Source organism: Hippoglossus hippoglossus, chromosome 19 (assembly GCF_009819705.1).
Source record: "Hippoglossus hippoglossus isolate fHipHip1 chromosome 19, fHipHip1.pri, whole genome shotgun sequence".
In the NCBI taxonomy this organism is placed as follows: domain Eukaryota; kingdom Metazoa; phylum Chordata; class Actinopteri; order Pleuronectiformes; family Pleuronectidae; genus Hippoglossus; species Hippoglossus hippoglossus.
This window is the reverse complement of record NC_047169.1, coordinates 8,553,533-8,569,368: the sequence shown is the minus strand read 5'-3', so window position 1 is coordinate 8,569,368 and position 15,836 is coordinate 8,553,533. Positions and strand designations below refer to the sequence as shown.

General features: G+C 41.8%; 1 long non-coding RNA gene across 1 annotated transcript; it reads left to right on the top strand.

The window, feature by feature from the left end:
• Positions 1-949: 949 nt before the first annotated feature.
• On the top strand, positions 950-9,425 carry LOC117753023. The gene is made up of 3 exons (XR_004612178.1): positions 950-960; positions 1,920-1,928; positions 9,303-9,425. It is a non-coding gene; the product is annotated as an uncharacterized LOC117753023 (long non-coding RNA).
• The last annotated feature ends 6,411 nt before the right edge of the window (positions 9,426-15,836 follow it).

Sequence of the window (15,836 nt, the reverse complement as noted above, 5' to 3'; positions counted from 1 at the left end):
TTTGCTCAGTGACAAAAAAAAGAAATCACAATCCACCACAAATTAAAGAAGTAGAAAAGATCAGTTACAATTCAAGATTTATTTAATTTGGTATTGTGACGATTTCGGCCTTTGTAGGAACATTTAAAGCAATAAATAATTAAGATTTCTTTGTCTGAACTCATTCATTCGTTCCACGCTGGCCTTGGATTAAAATTACTCATGCCTTATTTTAACAGTGTGAGTAGTTCTGCTTGTCCTTTGACAGCCTGCATAGGTGGGAGTCCCTGAAGGTATTATAAGTTTATGAAGGCATGATGAGGGGTAGGGCCAGCCAGCATCTGCTTAAAAAAAGCCAACCCAAGCTCTTTCTGAACTTACCTTTCTTTGTGTGGGGAATTGGACAAAAGCCATAGTTCCCTCTGGTCTGTCAAAGCTATTCTATAATCAACCAACCGTGGCCCTCCCCTTAAAGAATAGGAAGACATTATTCAGCTTCCTCCCTCTGATCTTGGGGCCACAACAAACCATATAAGCCATGGCTGACTGGTTAAAGCAAAAAAAAAAGAAAAAAAAAGAGGAACACAATGTCCTCCTGTCAGCGACTGCAGATACAGAGGCCTATGAGCCAGGCACCATGTGACCCTTCGACCACCGACCTCGACCATGGTGGGCCGCACCACAGAGCACCGCCACACAGAGAGGGGCCTTGAACCTAAACGCTCCCTGCTTTTCTCCGGGGTCATATGTCAAGAAGACAAGGGTCTAGTTATTTCAAACTGGAGCTGCGAGTTTCAGATGTTTCTTAATCAAAGTTATTACCACATATTTAAAAGTCTAGTGAATGAACTGAGCAAGTAAATGTCATGGACACACTGAGTGGTGAGAGGCATTCAGCCGTCCTGCCTGCCAGTTGTCATTTAGGGAAGAATTTGTACTGCGAGAAGCCTGCAAAGGTAAAATGAAGGGCTTATTTTGTATGTGTGATCGGCACCAGAACACTAGGAGCCGCGCTTAAGCTCATTTCCACGACTGACTGCAATGTAGAGACTTAACACTCAGCCAGAACATTTACTGGCTGGATGGTCTCAGTTTGCCAAACTGCATAAGGGGGATTTTAAATTAAAGAGGAGGCAGAGTCTCAAACACTGCTATTCTCACGAGGAAAGCCATGTTGGAAAAGAGCAAATGGATGTGAATTCCGTAATATTTTTCACTTAGCAGTAGATAATCCAGCGCAGGCGCATTGTAAACACCACACTTAAAAAGGACATTGAAAGCTTGAAGCTATTTTTATTTCCTCTTTTGTTTTAAACAAAGCTCAAGAGTCAAAAATCGAGATTTTTACACCGAAAATTCCATCCAGGAAGTTTTGACAACTGACAACCAGAGGAAATACGAGTGTTAATTACAAGAAGCAATACTTGCTCATAAACGGTGTCATATTGTGACACATATATCGTTTTCAAGTACTACTACACAAAAACCCAATTTTTGTCGTTCTCACAAGCCGAACTGACGCCTCTTCAAAAACTGTTATTATTCCACAGAGCGACGTCGATTTTATAAGTGCACTGCCAATGATTATGGTGTGAGGCACTGAATGTTAAATAGGTAAAGAGCCCCGTGGCAGAGGCATTGGCCCCCTGTTACCACTTAGCCCTATTTGGCTGGCCTCACTCACACTCATAATTAAGACCCCCGACTGTGAATATAAATGGCCCCTCAATCAATAGTGATAGAGAGAAATAAAGAGAGAGAGACGTGAAGACCATGGGCATATCTCAGGGGCAAACATGATAGCATTATGAAAGGAGCAGCTTGAAAGCGGCTTTTACTCTGACAAGGGAGCTAACGTTGTAATTGTCCCTCAGGGGACCAGAAGCTCTTGTTATTAGAAAACAATTTCTCCCTCTAGGCCACCTCTTCTTCAGCCTGAGGGCACACTGGTTCCACGTTTCACTCCTCCGCCCTGTTATCCCACCACAGTCTCACATACCATGAATAAATGATGCTTGAAGTTAAAAAGTTGAGTGATAAAAAAGTGATTCTCAGCTCTAATGGGAAAATAAAAGACGATTTTTTTATATTTTTCCCCAGATCAGAGCTATAAGTAATAATCAATAGATCAGGATTCGCAAAGATGTGTGTAAACATGAGCTAAATTGTGACTCCATAAGATTATGTAGCACTAGAGGGTTGAAGTCTAATGTGAATTAAACAGCATGGTTGAGGAATGAGAGTATATTTGTACTGCCTTCTATGTTGGTCTGTTTCTGGCATCCTTTGTTTTTGTCATATTTGTATGTAATTGACACTGTACTGTGCTAAACATACTGTACATCATCTCACAGATTTACCTCATTCCCTGGCTAATTTCAAAGGTTTATTTCCTGAAATGAATCCCCTTTGTCAAGTCCATTGATCCTTGCAAATCTAGAGCAATATCATTGTTTGTATAATAAATTGACCTGTAATGTAGATTAAGTTAAGGGGGAGAAAGAATGAAGGGGGGGGAAAAAAGTGGAAGAAAAATGCCCATTAACATTTTGCCTTGTGAGTTTGTGTGGTTAATTTAAAACATTTAAGGCTGGAAATGAGCTTCTCCATCAAATGTCCCACTTCCATTTACATTTCTTGCATACAAGTCAATTTGTGGCTGCCCCACACCATAAATCATTGCCACGGGAATGCTGTGTCGGTACCTCTAGACATTACCCTGGCGCATGGTACTTAAAAAAAGCAATTTAGAACTCCATTTGCTCAAAAAACAGTCTGCTTTCAGCAGACTCACACTTCTCCCTGCAAAATGAAGATTAAACAGCATTGTCTAAAAGAGTTTTATTGTGTATGAATGTCTTGCAATTGTTCTAGTTGTATTGTTTTTTTTACATGATGTATGTGTGTGTAAATGAGTTGAATAAACAGATATTATTGCATTATTACTGCACTTGGAAGCTTTTTCTTGCAAAATTCAATTCATCTTATGACAGGACAAATCGAATTAAATTAAATTTACATTCATGGTTTGTACATTGTTATTATGGTTTTTGGTATCATGCTCATCCTCTGTGTTAGTGACCACACTCCTCTGTGTGAGTGCAGCATCCTGGCAGTGAGAAAGTAGAAATAAACCCACAGGTCTGTTTACTCTGCTTCCATTCACCATCAATAATGGCCTGATAAAAGAGATGCTATCTGACCAACCAGAAAGCAGTGGTCAGTAAAATAGGTACAATATTGTGTCACGTATCTGGAAATAATTGATGACCCCCTTCACAGGGATCTCAAACGGGGCACTGGGAAATCATTTTCAATCTATGGCTTAGCAGATGAAACAAATGCTCCCGGCTTGCTTTGTCAATTCTCACTCCTTAGGGTCAAACAAACAGCTTTTCCAGGGCCAGCTCAAAGGCTAGTGTACAGGCAGCCAAGCTGAAAATGTCCCTTGTCTTCCACAAAATGATACAACGGAGCATTTCATATACCAACAGTTTGTTATTTGTCATTGACAAAGTTATAATAAGAGGGGCCTTCATATTCATTGACCAGGTGACCCTTAAATTCCCAGTGCCTCCAGCTCCATCCACACATGTCTCCACTGTGCTCCGATTAATGTCCTGTCCGACTGTTTGAGAGACGAAGGAGGAAGAATTGGAAAAAGAGGAAAAAGAAACACAAACAGCCAAACAGAAGAGTAGGTTTGTGGTTAAAGAAAAACACATATAACACGCTTGAATACACATGTTTTTGTATGGCATGTATTGTATGGTGCATTATTACATCAATGAATTGCTTAGTAATAGACAATTAATTAGTTTATTGACAGAAAAAAATAATCAGCAACTGCTCTGATATTTTAACTAATTAATTATCAAAATAAAACTTAACATTTAACAGCTTCACTAGCTTCTTGTTTGTCGCTAATTGTAAATGTGCTCTTAGTCTAACAACAATAACAAACTGAACATCTCAGAGTGAAATACATTTTGAAGATGTAATTCTGAGCAATGAAAAACTGTTTTCTTACATTTTCTTCAACCGAATGACTAATTAAGAGAAAAAATAGTCAGATGAATGAATTGGTGATAAATAATAATCATTAGTCACACAGTGTATATGCTGAAAAAGCAGCCGAAATACAACAGTTGTCTGGTGAGGCCCAGTTAGTGCTTTAATGGTGTGATTTTGTCTTTAGCTTGTGTTAGTGCAGTTGTTATCTACTCAGCAACTCCTTTCGCTGATTAGATTAGCTTCAGTGCTGCCAGGGGCCAAACAATGGAAGCTAAGGAGGAAATATTCACACAGCCCACACAAAGGACGCAGCTCCAGTAATGCTCTGTTGCTGTGCCAATAGCTAATGAATCAATAAATTAAAATATTTACAATTATTTGTAGATGGGAGTTGCTGTAATTATTTGTTGATGGAGTGTGTCTAAGCACACAAATCAAAAATGATGTTTTAAATTAATCGGAATAGATGAGGAGTTGACACGTTGCTCCGTTTTTTATTTTTACATATATATCAATGTGAAATTCATGACGGCCTTAATTGACTGACATATTGAATTTCAACCTCGGAGCTCAAATTCGCGCGACAGGAAGTGAGTCATCACACGATGCTTCAAAACAAAGTGAAGGGGTGAAGATTATAAATCCATCTGAAGCAGAAGCATTACGCTGTTGACTGTGCACACCCCCCCCCCCGTTTTCAACTACAAGCCCTAGAAAATACCTCAAACAAACTTTTCTAAAAACATCCCGCTGTGGTGCAGCATTCCTCCTCCACTGCTATGGGAACGTTTTCCATTTCTTCAGCTGGCTTGTCCCTGGCCGTGGGGATCGACCCGCCACGCGCATGGGAGCCCCACATCTTACACACTTCTGTGTCCACAGGCCTCCTGCTCGCCTCGGCGAAACCAACAGTTTATTCTCCACCAGCAGGGCCGGGAGCATGCTCTGGAGGGGGGCGCATTGTACGGCATTACCAAGACAATGGGGCCATATGGGGAACAGAAGGATCTCCCGCTCGGCCTTTTCAGCGCACAACAAACGGCGCAGCATATTATGCGTGGCAGCGGTCACTTTGAGGTTACAGTTTTTAGCATAACAACTGATAAAAAGGGGAAAGTAATTTTATTCCCATTTAGGGCTATTATAAGCACGACGTAAGGGTGGGAGATTTATGGGTTTTGGACAATACCTTTCTTGGACAACACACTGACGAAGGCTGGGGGAGAGATAATGGTACCACATCAAATCAACATCATGTCAAAGGCGGCTGCTCCGTTGATTTGTGAGTGTTGACTCCAGGGCCACATGATGTCTGATTATTCCTCTGTCCGCGCTTCTTTAAAAGCACATCTGACACACAATAGAAACCTGAAAGAATTTCCCAAGTTAAAAAAAAACAAAACACACACACACTTATATACGTCGATTTATCTTGTTGACAAATCCGAGAGACACAAATGTGAGCGTGTGCAAACAAACGAGGCGGCCGTGACGTCACATGCAGGGCGCTGCGGAATGATGCAATTATAAATGTCTGAACATCTTGTGTGTTGATTGGAGCATCACAGATCTTGTGATGGTAGACTGCAGATCCAATCCATTCTAGGTGTATGGCGTCTTCACACACAGTCAGCAAAGCAGCAAAAATCATATGGTGAGGTGTTGCTTGATCTACGACAAGTCTATCAATGCCAAGAGACTCGTTGTTTTTTTCTGAGAGGATGCTTTAAATATCCTCCTGACTGAACGGCTGGATTCTCCTGAGAGTGTGCGACAAACTTTAATGAATTCAGCGGAACACATTTATTCAAAAGAACGCGTGTGCTTGTGTTTTAATTTTTTAAAAATAATTTAAAAGTTGCACAAGATATGCACTTGAAATTATTATTGGTACCTGTGGTGTCAATAATTATGGGCCTACCTGCATGTAATGAATTGACTATCCTCATAATCTGGCTCATAATGGCTTTAGGACACCAAAGGGTCCTCTAAAGAAGATGAGAGCCTATTGATCCACAAGATAAATGCTCTTTAGGATGTTAATAGTCTAATTTGCTTTAATGATTTCTCCTCGCACTTCCCCCGTCAAGGACGGGATAATATACACTTAAAAAGGCATTCCAAGCAGAAGCACAGCAACTGGACGTTTCCTGCATAAAAATGTAGGGCATTTGAGTCGAATGTTTGAAATTGATGATCAACCCCGCCATTAGTTTGTCTTTATTTGCTTCCTTCCGAGGTAATTATCATGGATTAATGCTCTTCTGGAGTGTCGTGCGAAATAACATTAGCGGTATCCATTTCCAGAATCACCTGCCCAGGCCTAATAAGCAGAATAATAATACCTTCAGTTTTTTTCCCTTGATGTGGCACTAAAGCACACATTGAACACATGGTCGGTGGGATGGATGCTTGATGCATTATTTAATTAACTAGCTGTCAATTATCAAAACGCAAATTATCCTAAAGATGCGAGTGACGTGTATTGCAAATGTTAATTATTTGTAGGGATTGCACATCTCGTTAGAATTAACAGCTCTTTCTTTTTTCCCATTTTAAATAATAGGGCATTTCTTTTTTTATTTCGGCATATCCTGGTTACATCTGTTTGTAAATCATCATCGCTCCACGCTATAAGTGACATTTTAGGATTTTAGCCCACCGCCACAGCAGATTTTAATCTCAGACAAAGGCAGTGTAGTATGACACACCAGAGACAAGATGAGCTATTGCTTTAGCAGTTTCAGGCATAAATGACATTGACTTCTGGGAGATGGAACTCTTTAACATGCTCTGCACCAACTGAGTCACATCTGCCGTTGACAAACAGCTAAGGAGTAACCTGAGTCTATGTTCTCTTTACTGGCAATTTTTACATTTTATCATTGAAGTCAATGAGCCAATCTGCAATTTACGCCGTGGAGAGTGGGATGAGTGTATTCAGAACCCGGTCACACACCCAATCTCCTACTAAAGAGCAGCGATAATGTAATAATGCCTCACTGATGTGCCAGGCAGTAATGGTGCTGAACATCTCCCATTCATCCAACACTACCTGATCATTGCTTTAACGGAATAATACATTACGGCTGGAAATAGCTGTAAACCTCCAACTTTATCTTGGGAATGTGCTCTCCTTTTTACCTCAGGAAACGTTCCTGTCCCTCGGTAATAAAAGGCAGAGCTATCAGGATGAAATGAAAAAGAGATTGAAAGCCTTCTGTCTCTGACACACAATGCACAGATACACAAAGTATGGCCCGCTTCTTATTCTGTAGCCTACAGGCTGTTTGTGTTATTATGAAAATAGGCATTATGATCTTACACTTTCTCCCGGGAGAAAATGAAACACCAGAGATGTCCCCTCTTTCCCCCCCTTGTGCCTGTAAAGCAGTTCTGATTGACCGCTATTTCCCTCTGTTTCTTAGCCCTGTCAATTCGTACTTTCTTGACAAATGACACTTAGCCATCTGTCAATAATTGGCTCGCGTAAATGTGCTCAAATGGGCCAGGGCACACCAATGTTATGGCCGTTCATCCTGTTTAAATTACTTTCTTACACAATTACAGAAAGCAGAGGCAGGGCTGAGGGCAGAGATGCGTAGAGTTTAAGTTACTTAAGGATATAGAACCATAAATGACACACTTAACAAAGCTTTGCAATAATTGAGGAAGAGACAGAGGCGCAAGAAGGTGACACCGGCCATTAACCTTATATCGGGCCATTTTGTACATCAATGTCACTCACATTTAATAACAAGTGTAATCAAAGAAATTATGCAAATTTAATTTGATGACTCTTGCATTATGCAAATCGCATCCAAATATAATGACTTCTGACACCTGACCAGTGCAGTATACAGCATGGGTGGTTCTCATTGTTAGGGACGGAGGGCTGACAGCGTTTGGTGAAAAAGACAGAGGTTAAAGGGGAAAAATGCACTGGAGATCATCAATTATATTCGTGATACTAAGCATAATGAGTCACCGATGTGTGTTTCTGTTTTGTATTCTGCATTTTGTTGCTATAATAAAGACATTTAGAGGCGTGCCGTTCCATATTCAAGCTACACTGGATGTTATTAAAAGGCCTTTGTGTAAATCTGTCTAGCGATTCAGAAAATGTTTCTGTAATGGATTGAACACGCTGAAACACGAGAAGGGAAACAAATGACAAATGTCAGCCGCAGAAGCAATTTTCTGCGTATTGTATTAGTGACCAACATGTCTGCATGACCCGCCGACTCTGACAACAACCCCACAGACACACCGTTACAAGTGGCTCATAATAACAAGAGGACTCCTCGCATCGGATGCAGTCAGCTGTTCACTACAACCGAATGTTACGGAGTAAAACAGCATGTCACGCTGCCATTTGACACGGTGAAATAAGATTAGATGAGATCCAATTCAAAGTGCAGGAGGAGCAGTGGCTGGCCTGTTCCAGCATACAATCTGTAATATACAAATACCGAGCAAGAGGAGGCGTACTGAGGCATGAAGAGTGACACATTTAAGCTCCTTTCACACTGGACAAAAAAAAAAAAAAAAACGTACGCCCACCAACATCTGGCTTTTGTCATCAGTGTGAAAAACGGTACAATCGGCGTTCATTGATTTGCAGTGATGGAAACATGTCACCCAGGTCGATTTGCAAATTTTCACCTCTTTTCCGCACTGTTACGTCTTTCAGAGCTCACAGGTACTGTAAACACGCCTGTCACCTGCCAGGCTCGGAGCCGTTAAACCACAAACTGCTGCTGGTCCTTACTGTTATAAAGTCAATCGGCTACTCACAACACGGCACAGCTATGCTAATGATAATCAGGGTCACGAGAACGAGTGCGGCCCCAAAATACGTTTTAAGATACACATTTATAACCAATTACCATTACCACAGAGACTCAGTCACTGACCGGAGCATGAACGAGCGGATTATATGCAATCGATCCGTTTCAGCAGTAAGTCACAGCAGCTAGCAGCTCACTCTAGGTCCAAACATAAAGGACAACTTGTCTGAAAGGGATCAATTGTCTTTTTTAAGTTTGTTTTTCCACACACACAAAATAAACCTGTAAAAATAGTACAGTTTAAACTTTTTAACCGTCCTCAGTGGGTATGCAGATGTTAGCGTGACAACAGTTTCCATTTTCTCTTTGCACATTCCATGGGGAACACTGGGTACATGTAAGAATGATCCCGCCTTCTGTTTTTAAAAGGATAAAACAACATTAGTATAATTAGTTTATACATGTTCTCCTGTTTAGAGCATTTCTTAAATGTATTCTTCTATTTATTCTCACTCTGAGATCCTTAAAGGTTCAGTGTGTAGAATTTAGTGACATCTAGTGGTGGAGTTGCATGTTGCAGCTGAATACCACTCACCTCACTCTCCCCTTCCAAACATAAAGGAAAGCCTGTGGTAGCCTTCCGTTGTCATAGAAACTCAAAAGATGTTTAGTTTGTCCAGTTTGGGCTACTGTAAAAAACATGGCGGCCTCCGCAGAGAGGAAATATAGCATTTACATATAAAGAACCCATTGTAGGGTAAAGAACAATTTACCCTGTAATTGTACAACAATTTGTACAATTTAGAGGAAACACATTAGTGAAAACATCAATAAGATCATTTTATTAAATTTCCACCGATAGATCCCTTTCACCTAAATCTTACACACTGAACCTGAAGCAAAATAATAATAAAACCAATTATTGATGAAATATTAATCTAAAAAGAGGATGGATGGATACATAGATCTAGATTACGATGAATCTATATTCCGGAATCAATAAATTGATCTAGACTAAGACAAACAATAGATCTTAAATGATTAGATGATGAATCGATTTAGTCCATTGACAGATAAAATCAACAAGCAATAATTTCAGCTTCTCAAATGAGAACATTCGCTTGTTTTTCGATAGGTCATGTGTTCCCCACCACCTGCTGATATTTCACAGACTATATAATTAACCGAAAGTCAGGATATTATTCAACGATGAAAACAATCATTTGCCGTGGTCCTAATTGAAGTCATTATCATCCTAAATAAGCTAAACCCCTAATTGTGGTTTCTTTTACCCGGCTAAAGAGCATGTTTACACTGTCAGTTGTTTCTCTACAGCAGGATTTGTGAGCCTCAGATGGTGTGTGTTACTAAGGAGTCCTTTAGTGTGCACCACTCCCCGAGTAAAATGAGCTTCGATCTCTCCCAGAGGTAGCCCATCAAGAGGTGGGGAGGTTAGTTGGTCGTCACGGCCATCTAGACCCTGGCCTGTGATGCCTGCCAGAATCAATGCTAATTATGCTGCCATCTGCGAGGTGCCTGTGCTAGGTTGACACCTGTTCATTTCTAAGTGACGCGCAGAAACTTCAATCAAGCCGGGAAACAAGATGCTAACACTGCTGAGGAGGGAAGTGATTGGTAGAAGTATTGACAGCGACGGTGGGTATTGGATAAGCAACTGTCAGACAGCTGGGCGACGTATAAAACCCCTGGTGTAAAAACCGTCACGTCATTCAATGGCAGCTCAAACAAAGTGTAGTCTGTCATATCAGTGTTTCTGAGATGCTACACACACGGTGCGTCCCAACTGAAGATACCTGACTGACCCTTCCACTCTGTTAGCACAGTCATTCCTCTCCTGGAATCCCTGCTCAGCCTATGTGTGTGATAAATGTCCCTGGGCTATAGCAACACTGTCCCTTTCCAGATAATTTATCATGCAGAGACAATCAGTCAAGAGGACTTGATTAATATTTTCTGGGGGATCTTTTCGACTTTCGTGGCTGATCTGGCCGGCCACATTAAGCAGACTGTTTGCGAGAGGAAACTAATAAACTAGGTTTGGCTGTTTGCTCACTGAGACCGGAGGCCTGTCAATTCTTTGCCCCTTGAAAGAGATCTGCCATTAAGGTGACATGAGAAACAAATGAGGCCAATTTCTCCTCCAATGTCCCATCTGATATGTCAATAAAGGCCCAGCAGCCGCAGGATGCTGCGAGATGGATTTTTCCTTGCAGCCAGACAATCAGTGGAATACATCTAACTTTCCTCCGATAGGTGAATCACTCAGACAAAACCAATGGACTAGCGTTAAGTAGCAACAGCAGATCTGGTTTCAGACAAATATATGAATGAGATTTACTTCCGCGGTTTTGTTTTCCATCTTAAAAGATAAGATAAGCCAGGCAATGCATTTGAATTATGTTTGTCTTTTGCTGGGTATAAAAATGTGGCTGGACCCGACATCAACACCTCCCTTATGGCGAGGCATAGCAACAAAGGATTTAATCTGTGTTCTTGTTCGGCACCAGGCTGGAGCTGTGTGTGTGTGTGTGTGTGAGAGGTTAGTAAAAAAAAAAGAAAAAAAAAAGATCCCTACCCAGCAGAGAGCGTTTCTGCTGGTGCCACATGGCAGGCGGATTGACACAGCTGACTGATAGAAGGAAACTAAATCTTAAAGAGTCTGATTCCTGAAATTGGGCAGCCCAATTAGAAAAGAAAAAGTCTGTTTCTTTTATTGTACAAGAAAAAAACTAGTTAGGAGAGAAAAAAAGAAAAGAATGAATTTGCTTTACTGCTGATTTATCTGCCAAAAATATCGTGCAGAATAACAAAGGAAATGGTTTTTTACCCATGCAGCCTCAGTCCAGGACCGACAAAACAGAAATTAGAGCAGATCACAATTAAAAACAACATTACAGGCCCACGTGTGGTTGCGATACTTATATGTAGAATTATAGCCTCATCTGCTGAGTCGCAGCATCGATAGGCATTCATTAAGTATGCAGCTCATAAAGTCAAATGTTTTTCAATAAATATCATGGGAACGAGGCTGGAGATACTCCACGTTCGGAGACTTACAATGGCAGCATATGTTGAGGTGGATTGAGTCCTCAGGCTCCAATCTGGCTCTCTCTCCCTCGGACTTGGAAGATAAATTATGTGGGCTATTTTTCCATTATGTTAATCAAAGCACTCACCATATGCATTACTATTATTAGATTGGAAACATAAGACATCCTGTTTCCAATGTGAGATTGTGAGGCTGAGCCTTAATTGATCACAAACACAGTTTTAGGATAGTCGAAGATAATTCAACAGCTGGCCATGTTTATATCTCTTGTTAACACGTTATATATGTTTTATGGCGTGTCAATTCATGTTGTTTCATATTACAACAGCCGCCTGTTTACAAGGATGCCTCCGTGTGTAATGAGAAGCGTAAATGGGAAATAAGGTAATCTAACTTGATTTTTGAAATAACAAACACAATATCCATTCCGGTTTGCGTTTCCAGAGCCCGTTTATGTGCTATTGTTGCGAGTGGACGATGGCGTTTATGTGGCTTTAAGTAAAACAAACGAAAGAAGCGGTGCAGTTCTGGCACTTAAAAGGGTCTGAGAATGTGCGCTGGCTCACCTGAGCCATGCTAATTGTTTTCTAGATACACACAAGGTCTCAGGCACCATCTTAAATTCCAAGGTTGCACTTACGGACCGCTGGACGTCCTTGACTGGAGCCAGACGCAGGTCTAGAGAGGGCCGTTTGGCCAACAATGTCATTGTTATGGCCTTTGTCGTCTCAATTAGCAGGCGGGTGCTAAAACACAGAGCTCTAAATGGCGGCATCAGTGTTAACCTGGGACACAACACACCGCCCATAAACCCCAGCACTTATGCCTACTGCTGACCGTGCTGTTTGTCTCTCATTACCTTCCGGCAGCAAAACAGGGCCCAGAGGTTACACTAATGACCCACTCTCTCACAAAGTTACTGCCACTACGCCTGTTGTCACATGGAAGTATGAAATAAAAACAATTCGGTTATTTTCCGTGCTGCGGCCCCGACGCTCATCTAGATCTGTCAGTACTTTCACTTCTGTTTGAGTTAGTGGTACAGTGAGAAGGAAGGAGAGTCAGTTTATCATTAAGAATGTGTTTCTGCCTTCAGAAACAGTGGCCCGATTAAATTAGGCCCATTTTAAGGTCAATGTATTTCTTTAATCAGCTGTCCCTTTTGATCATCCCCGGGAACACTGCTCCTCAAACTCAGGCCTTGGTAATTGGTCCTCCTCACTGACTCACTGTCTGTACTCATATGCTCACGGTTTAATGTTTCCGGCGTTTTTCGGCACAGGCAGAGCACGTAATGCTGTGCATGTTTAACAGTCATCTCCATAAGTAAGTGCAATTTCTGTACAGTTTGTTCCTGTGTAATGAAGTGAATTCTTGTTTGTATTCCCCCTATTTCACAAGGAAACCCACTCAAGCAGCTGCACGGGAATTAAAGCGGCTAAAAATTAAAAACCGGCACTATCTTTAACTGAGTGTCACACTATTAGGAAATAAAATCAATTACTTGCATACTAAGTAGTTCTGTTTTGTTCTTTCTGATTTTATATTCAGCAGGGGCTTTCCCCCCCCCCCCCCCCCCCCCCATTGTTATTGTCTGAGTCTATAAGTGACCTTAACAAGAAAAAATGCAAATGATGTGCGAGAGAAAATGGCTAACATTTATTTATCCTTGCTGTTCTCTTGTCTTGTTGGGTGTCATTAGAACAGTTCGCTGCGTCCCATTCTCTCCCATTATCTCTGCTATCAACGCAGCACAGCAAGATTCCAGCAGGGCTATAAATACTTCCCCTGGACCACATACGGCTAGCACATCATCTCCCAGACACAGCTTAATGATGGAAAAAAAAAAATCTAATGTCTTTTTGCCCCCTTTTCTTCTTCACATTCCCACAGCACCATGAAAAAAAGTCAGCCAGCTTGCAGAAGTCACACGTACATTTAGTTTCGAAAAAAAAAAACACATTTGCACCTGAGTATCAGCGGCGTCTTAGAAGGTGCGCGGGGAAATGATAGATGTCCGTCTTGATCACTCACTGGCACAGGTTTTTGTCGATTGCACCAGGGTCACTGACGCTGCCTCCACAAATCCATTAGAGGGAGAATGCAAAGAGGACACTTTATCTGAATTCATTATAAATGGATCTATATCTTATGTTTAGGGCCAAGGACACGATTTGTATCACAATGCAAATATCTATCATTAGATGTTGACAGTTCATTTTTCCTGGCAAAGAAAGAAAAATGTTTTCCGTGCAGCACTCTTTCTGCGCGGTTCTCTCCCTGATGCGGCGCCACCAAGGTAGTCGGAGCTGATTTGTTGTTCAAATTGAATGTTTTGTCATAATTTTATAAGTGAAATGGATCCAGTTTCATGATTTACACGTATTGTAACATTACAGGTAAACAGTATGATGAATATCCCTAAATATAACCAGTAAAAGTTAAAATGCAACACACAAACGCTTGTGTGCATTTTATAATACAGGGGAAACAATATCAGGAATATGTCTGTTTTTCTATTTAGATATAACCAACTGTAAATAAGTTTATAGCGAATACAGCCAAATTAATAAATTGCCAATACAATGTATAACAAAGACAGAGTGCCCAAAAAAAAAAAACTACATTAAACTGACAGAAAGTTGTGTATTCCTCTCAAATTAACACAAACCTCGTCCGGCCTTCGCACAACTGACGCAGCCTCATTTTTGTGCGCTCGCAAAACTTTCGGCGCTTTGTCCGACGCAGCGAGTTGAATTGCTGAGCACATGGCTGGGCATGTCAGTCAAAGAGCAAAAGGAGCATCCCGTTGTGTCGCTATCTAAATAATGGCCATAAAGCGTGGCTAACGGTGTCCTCTGAAACGTGCTCAGGTGGAAAGAGCTAGACAAACAGAGACAGCCACCGCAGTGCTCCCTGACACAGAGGACAAAGTGAGGGCCTCATTTCCTCCCTCTAATCAGTGTTTACATCCGCCCCAGTGCCAGTGGCTGGTGACGTGTATCAATCACCAAAGGCGAGCTTAGCCGGAGAGGACGCAAACTCACAACACACACGCTGACACAAACAGACACACAAGCGGCCCGGAAACACAGCTTCCATCTTAACCTCTTCTTCTTTTGTGTCCTCTCTCTCTCTCCCTCTCCCTTTCTCTCTCTCTCTAATGGGTGCAGAGAAATTACAGCTAATTAAGGATGTAAATGGTGGCGGAGAGTGACTTCTAATTCTGCATTAAATTGTCTCTTACCTCAGCAGAAAAATTTATCAGAGGAGGCAATGTCAACTTTTACTGGGGTGGGTTATTTGCATTTCTGCACACATTAATTCTGGGATGTGCAGCGGTGCCCACGGAGCCAAACCGAGGCTGTGTGAGCTGCTTCCCATCAACCAAGAGGCTTCACAGTACTGCTCTTCTCACCCTGTAGTTTCCTAGCTAGGAAGCTCTTTGCACAGGATAAACAATGTGCAAGACACACTAGGAGGCATAGCGGACAAAGACAAACACGCAGAGAAATGCATGTGGCACGTCTGCACGCTGCTGTGACTTCCTTCACTCCACAGATGTTTACAAGGTCGCAGCTTGGCCATAAAGACCGAGTGAACGCGCGAGAGTCGACGCGAGAGGCAGAACCCCGGGTTAGGCGCCGCAGCCGAGTGCATTAATTATCTTTTGCGGCCGTTCTTGAGGTGAAGGCAGCAGATTTGAGGCGCAGCCAACAGAGGCGGTCTACACGGACCGCAGAGTCAGAGGGCACGCCAGCAAACATGTGGTAGGTGCCAAGATGCAGGGTCTGAGAGCTGGACGCCGGGGACGAGAATGATTAGAGATTTATTACAGCTTTTCTGCAAAGTCATGCAGGAGGCCACATACGCAGCAGAGGCACGGAGGATCTGTTAGACATCCGAGAATAAATAGAGACGTGTCGCGTACACGCAAACTACACCTGAATTCTAACAGTATTAAAACAAACTTGACGACAACC